General features: G+C 44.0%; 1 protein-coding gene across 1 annotated transcript in view; it reads right to left on the bottom strand.

The window, feature by feature from the left end:
- LOC121857815 overlaps positions 1-6,673 on the bottom strand; it is a gene marked incomplete at its 3' end in the record, with an annotated part of 53,887 nt that extends 47,214 nt beyond the window's left edge. The window contains 1 exon segment of the mRNA XM_042354068.1: positions 6,603-6,673.
- Between the last annotated feature and the right edge of the window lie 491 nt (positions 6,674-7,164).

Below are 7,164 nucleotides of genomic sequence, written 5' to 3'. Positions count from 1 at the left end.
ATTCCCGCCCTCAACTGCCAGGGCTCAGTCTTATACGAGACAGGTGGAATTAGCTAAATTGCACACCATTTTTACCAAGTATGGTCATCCTGTGTTTTGGTGTGGGACGGTTAGGTTAGGTTAGGTTTTACCGGGCCCCAACCCGACCCAAATTAGCCTAAACTATGCATTTGGATTGAGGACTCTTTAACTACAGCCTCATAGGATCAGAAACCCTCAAACTCTGGCCTATTACGATTGGAACCCCCATTAAGACTCAGCCCCAATCCAACTGGTTTCATTAAGTTGGGGCCCAAACACCTGTCACCAAGGGCCCAAACACTAAGGGCCCAAACACCAGTCTCCAGATGTAATCATTTTTAACACCATATTACGAATCTACTTTAACCTACCTTCCTCACTGCCAGAGATAGACTTTCCCAGGAATAATAATAATAATAATAATAATAATAATAATAATAATGATAATAATAATAATAATAATAATAATAATAATAATAATAAAAATAATAACAATAATAATAATAATAATAATAATGAGGGTGAAGACTCAGTTCTTTCCTGGGTCATCGATTTCGTGTCTCAAGGTTGACGCTGATGCAATGTGAGAGGCGCTCAATAATTCTTCATTAACTCTGTCACGTCTAGTTTCCCGTCGACTACCCCAACATCAATGGTTATATGTAATTGAGTTTTACCGTGAGTGTTGCCTCTGTTCAGTATATCAAAAGGTATATTGGTTCTGCCACTTGAGGGAGATACCAGCCTCCCTCCCTCCCTCTACCCTCATTTCTAAGTCAGTGGGATATGTCATTGTCAAAGTATTACCAGAATACCTTTAATGTCATACCTTAATTAATGTTACCTTTCGGAGTACCTGGACCATTAGGGTGTTGTGTAAAGGTGATCACATAAGACAGACGATGTAAACGAAATACCACGAACAGGACAGATGATAAGATGTTAAATCAATTATCAAAACAGATGACGTAAACCAATTAAACCCAGGCAAATCACACTAAACCTTAAAGAAGAGTAACTTAACAATTCGATGATATTTTTCTTAGCTTTGATTAGGTTAGATTAGCAATGGTTAGGCTTGGTTGCATTGTATCATGTACTCGAATTCACGCCTTAGCCTCCGTCCCATTCGTGGTACTTTTCTTACATTATCTAGTATAACGTTTCTGCGACAGCCTAGCACCAGAGAAACCCCCTGACCCAGGTTCAAGCTCTCCATAGCGAGCAGAACGTAAGCTTGATTGAGAGACCTAAGCTTGACGGGAGGTAGTAGCCTGACGGAGGAGGTCTTGGGTGAGGGTCTGGTTTAGCGATTATTGATAGCCAATACGCTTCATCCTCAAGTTTCATCATAAAACCTTCTCAAGAAAGCTTACTCAAAACTTATCTGCATGAAATATGAGGGAGGATCACTTACTTCATCAGGAGAGAGAGAAAAAAAAGGTTAGGTTAGGTTATTACACAGGTTGATTAGGTTAGGAACGGTTAGATTGGGTAAGCTAGGTTAGGTTACGGGTTAGGTTAAGTGAACTCAAATTAGGTTAGGAATAAGTCAGGTCAGATATATTTAAGTGTGTACCACCCATGCACCGTCTTTCCACCCAATGTACCGTCCCTCTCCACCTAATGTACCGTCCCTTATCACCCAATGTACCGTCCCTTATCACCCAATGTACCGTCCCTTATCACCCAATGTACCGTCCCTCTCCACCTAATGTACCGTCCCTTATCACCCAATGTACCGTCCCTTATCACCCAATGTACCGTCCCTCTCCACCTAATGTACCGTCCCTTATCACCCAATGTACCGTCCCTTATCACCCAATGTACCGTCCCTCTCCACCTAATGTACCGTCCCTCTCCACCCCTAATGTACCGTCCCTCTCCACCCAATGTACCGTCCCTCCACCAATGTACCGTCCCTCTCCACCTAATGTACCGTCCCTCTCCACCTAATGTACCGTCCCTCTCCACCCAATGTACCGTCCTTATCACCCAATGTACCGTCCCTCTCCACCCAATGTACCACCAGGGGAGAGACCCACAAGACAGGAGAGTTCAGCTTTAAAGTGTACATTACTGAGGTTCTGTCCAGCGCCCGCCGTGGTTTACCGCCTCGCTCACCCACATCAAAGTCCTCCCCACTCCCCAACCCATCCTCCCCACTCCCCCCTCCCCAACCCATCCTCCCCACTCCCCCCTCCCCAACCCATCCTCCCCGTCCAACTCCACTACCTCCCCAATGCCCCTCCTTCCCGTCCACCATCACTATCTCCCCCTCCCCCTCCCGTCGCTGATCCGGATTCATTACTGCCACACTACCGAGCCACACTACTGTGCCACACTACCTAGCCACACCTGCTGTGGAATCGGATCCAAATTAGGTGTATAAGAGAGGCATTAAACCAATAAACTAACCTAACCTAACCTAACCTAACCTAACCTATCTCCTTCATATAGTCTTCCCAAACAGACCCTTCGTGTGTATATGTGTGTATATATGTATGTGTGTGTATGTATGTATGTATGTATGTGTATGTATGTATGTATGTATGTATGTATGTATGTATGTATGTATGTATGTATGTATGTATGTATGTATGTATGTGTGTGTGTATGTGCGTGTGTGTGTGTGTGTGTGTGTGTGTACATAACAAGGGTCACAGCCAAAAATGGCCCCTTCCCCCCTGTGCCTCGTATCGTCTCTCTCCCCACAACATTATTTTTCATCTCTGTAATTGGATATACAGTCTGGCTTATGAAATACCACTTCCTCTTTAGGTGTGGGGTTGTGTTTTAGGTGGTCCAGGGTGGGGCGTCTCTCTTGGCTTCACTGATGGAGGAATATTACGTGAGGGATCTTTTTATTTCTTGTTTATCCTTGGTTTAATTACTCGATGTTTATTGTTTACTGTAGGTTGTTTAAGGTGTGGTTAAATAAGTTCCAGGTACAGTAGGTCTTAATCCTGATAAACTCTAATCTAATCTAACGTATTTTAACACAACCCAAACAAATATTTTTAAACTGATTGGCTTATAAAATCATGATAGCCTAATGTAATAACTGCATAACACCACACCACACCACATGACCTTCACACCATACCACACTACCACCACACCACATGACCTTCACACCCCATACCACACTACCACCACACCACCCTTCACACATACCACACTACCACCACACCACATGACCTTCACCCCATCACCACACCACACACATGACCTTCACATACCACACTACCACCACACCACATGACCTTCACACCCCATACCACACTACCACCACACCACATGACCTTCACACCCCATACCACACTACCACCACACCACATGACCTTCACACCACATACCACACTACCACCACACCACATGACCTTCACACCCCATACCACACTACCACCACACCACATGACCTTCACACCACATACCACACTACCACATGACCTTCACACCACACTAACAACAAACACACAAGCCACCTATTTCACCAGCAGGCCCTCTGTACCCATAATACTAAGCTTAGAATCACCTTTAAACAGCCGGAAATTCTCTCACTGTTCCTCACGGCGAGAAATATTGGACATTAAGCCTTGAAAACTCCAGCACGGCGGAGCATCATAACAAAACACTTGAGGTAAATGTTGAGTTTATTATATTCATTTGGGTATAACTTTTGAGGTGTAATGAAGTGTATGTGAGTTCGTTTTTCGTCTTTGTTATTTGTCAATTGCCTTTCTCACTCTATTTCTCACTCTCTTTCTCACTCCCTTTCTCACTATCTCTCTCACTCTCTTTCTCACTCTCTCTTTCTTTCGGATTCTCTCCACCATCTTCCATCTCCCTTTATTTCTCTTTATCTCTTTCCTCTCTTTTACCTTCTGTCTCTTCCTTATCTTTACCTCCTTCCTTCCTTCCTTCCTTCCCTTTCCTATCTATCCATCTATCCCTCCCCCCCTATCCCTTACTTCCCTTACCTATCCCTCCCTCTTCCCCCTACCTATTCCTCCCTTCATCCCTATTCCACCCCCCTCCCCCATTAAGGCCAGACAGGATCACGCCAGTCAACGAGTGAGAACAGAACACAAACACCCCCCCTCCCCACACACCCACACCCACTCCCCGCCCTCACACCCACTGTTTACAACGCCACCATACACCTTTACCAGGCCCTCATAAACCGACCTCCCTACCTCTACAACTCAGACCCACACGCGCCATGGTGACACACACACACGGCGGGGGAAGGTCACGGTATACTATAAAAAAATATGACAGACAAAATACATAGCTACGGTATATATTATTTTACATACGGTATATAATATTTGCATAGAGAGTGACCGATAGAGTAAAATATATATATATATATAAATTCCATTGACACTAAGACCAGGAAAAATAGACAAAATATATTGACGAAAATATATAAATTACATACAGCACGGTATACATGAAATATACATAGCCTACTGGATGGGACAAATGATATATCCTACTAAAGAACCCCAAAAGACATGATATATGCGATAAATTATATAAATCACATAAACTAGTTCCTGTGCATAAATTAGTATCTGCTAATATCCTCGCACCTGTGGCTTTAACTATATCAATTAACAAGTTTACCTGAACTTAAAATCATCTACTTGCCCTCGTATCTCTGTCTCTCCTTCTCCTCTGTATCTGTTACCTGTCCTCGCACCTGTAATCATGGACTCGATACACACCTTCAGTGAATTCAGCTCAGCTCCACCACCTGGTAATTTCAGAGAGTGTTTTCAGATAATCCAGACTAAACCTCTCTACCCTCACGACGGGAAACAGCGCCCACGAAGTAAACAAGAGAGTGGTGTGTTGTGACAGGTAAATTATTCAACTAAAATGATATGTGTAGGAGGTAAATAATTCAAACACGTCGACAGATACAAATACAACGATAAATACAGTTACAAAGACATACAATTACAGTCACACGAACACAGATATAAATAGAATTACAAATACAGTTACAAAGAAAACTATAGTGACATAAAATACAGTTCCTGATACAAATACAGCGAAAAATACAGAATAGAACTAACACACATACGTAGATCAACAGATACTGATAATATTAACCTAAATCACAGACACACACACACAGGTAAATCCCAGAGGTAAGAAAGATTTAAATTATAATGCATCGCCGCAACAGATCCACAATGCAGCCGTAACAATAATGACTCTGAGGTTAAATAAAGAGAAAAATTTCCCTGTTATTGTCACCCACAAACTGCCTCCATTACACCTTTATTATCCCGCCACACTGCCATAACCTCCTCCTCCTCCTCCTCCTCCCGTCCCACAGCTCACCTCACGCACGATTCATAATGACTTCAACACACTAATAAAACCTGAATTCTGGCAAGTGTTTTAGCCAGACAGACAGACAGACAGACAGACAGACAGACAGACAGACACACACACACACACACACACACTTTAACTCAGCATACAGATGTTAATTTAAAACTAACATAAAACTAAGAATGACCCGCGCAATAACTTGACTGTGGGAAAGAAACAGCACATAAAACAAAGAGGGAGAAATAACAAAGTCCCAGTCAGTCGTGAAACCATCATCAACATCATGACTGGTGGGACGGATTTACGAGAACCAGAGAACCTCGTACAGTATCATGTATTATGGCTATAACAAGAGTGAGTCCTGGTGGAGAGCGGGAGAGATGCATAATCCGCCTCAGAGTCCCGCCGGTAACAAGGCTAATGGACGATAATGCACCACCCCCTCGTCCCCCTTACACACACGTCATATCACAAACTAAGATGATGTAATGAGGCGTGAGGTTTGGTGAGGAGAGTTGGGGAGGTTTGGTGGACCGCAGAGAGTAAGTGAGCGAGACTTCCATGACGTTTGCCCCACACACACACACACACAAACAAACAACCCGAGTAGTGTCCACATGACCAGCAGGAGGGAGGGAAGTTATGGGTAGTAAACTCCAGTGATTCTTGGACCTCTTCCAGTTGTAGCGTGGCTGGAGCTCTGATAGTAACCAGCCAGCCAACACAGCCAGCCAGCTCATACCACCATCACGACTCACTTGAATATGACCACAAGGAACACATTTTTCCACTAGTAGTTTTGTTGTTGTCGTTTTAAGAGGAATTTTGTCGTTCAAGTCTAGAATGACGGGAGACTTATCTCGTTCTCTAAGGCGAGTAACACATACAGGAGGAGACGCACCAGTGTCTCCTACATCACCCTGGAGAACATACATCACTCGCCTGCGATAAGGAACAACCAGCGTCTCCCCGTCCATTCATCACGTCGGACAACTTTGTTTACATCCTATTGATTACCACTACAGTCACCAGCAACATGAATATTTTACTCTTACTACTGCTACTACTACTACTACTACTACTACTACTACTACTGCTGCTACTACTACTACTACTGCGACTTATTACTACTACGTGGATCTGATAACCCGAGTCTACCACCACCACCACTGCGACAAGTGTGGTGGTGAAGGACAGTTACCACACCACACCACACGCTGACGGACCTTGAGTACTGCCGCCGAGTCGCGCACACACCCCACCACATGCTAACACTCCCTCCCGCCACACAGCCCAGAACACGACTGTCCTCCTCGCTGTGTTGCCTCCTCCCTATACCCCCATCCCTCCCCTACCCCTCCCTCCCTCTCTCCGTCTCATACCCTCTCTCTCTCCCTTTCCCTCTCATCATCATCATCCTTACCATCATCCACGCGTCCACATGAATGTCGTGTCGCTCAGTCATTATACATGACATCATTTATCACCAGCTTTCCCCATTGTTCAAGAGCTAATTCTACACATTTTCCTTACCTCTCTCTCTCTCTCTCTCTCTCTCATTCTGTTTTTCTTTGTTGCTATTATATATTCAGAGGAGCTCATACTTGTCCCTGGAGAAGTTTCTGGAAGGAACCTTTTGAATGAGATCTTTGGTTATAATCTGTGTGTGTGTGAGAGACCCCGGAACAGAACATCACAGAGAGGATTCAATAGAACTTCTGAAAGGTTCTGAGTTCAATATATACCAAGGATCTCTCTCTCTCTCTCTCAAATTCCTGGTATTCATAG

Source organism: Homarus americanus, unplaced genomic scaffold (genome assembly GCF_018991925.1).
Source record: "Homarus americanus isolate GMGI-L3 unplaced genomic scaffold, GMGI_Hamer_2.0 scaffold13846, whole genome shotgun sequence".
Classification (NCBI taxonomy): domain Eukaryota; kingdom Metazoa; phylum Arthropoda; class Malacostraca; order Decapoda; family Nephropidae; genus Homarus; species Homarus americanus.
Note: the sequence above shows the minus strand (reverse complement) of the source record. Positions and strands in the feature narration are given on the sequence as shown.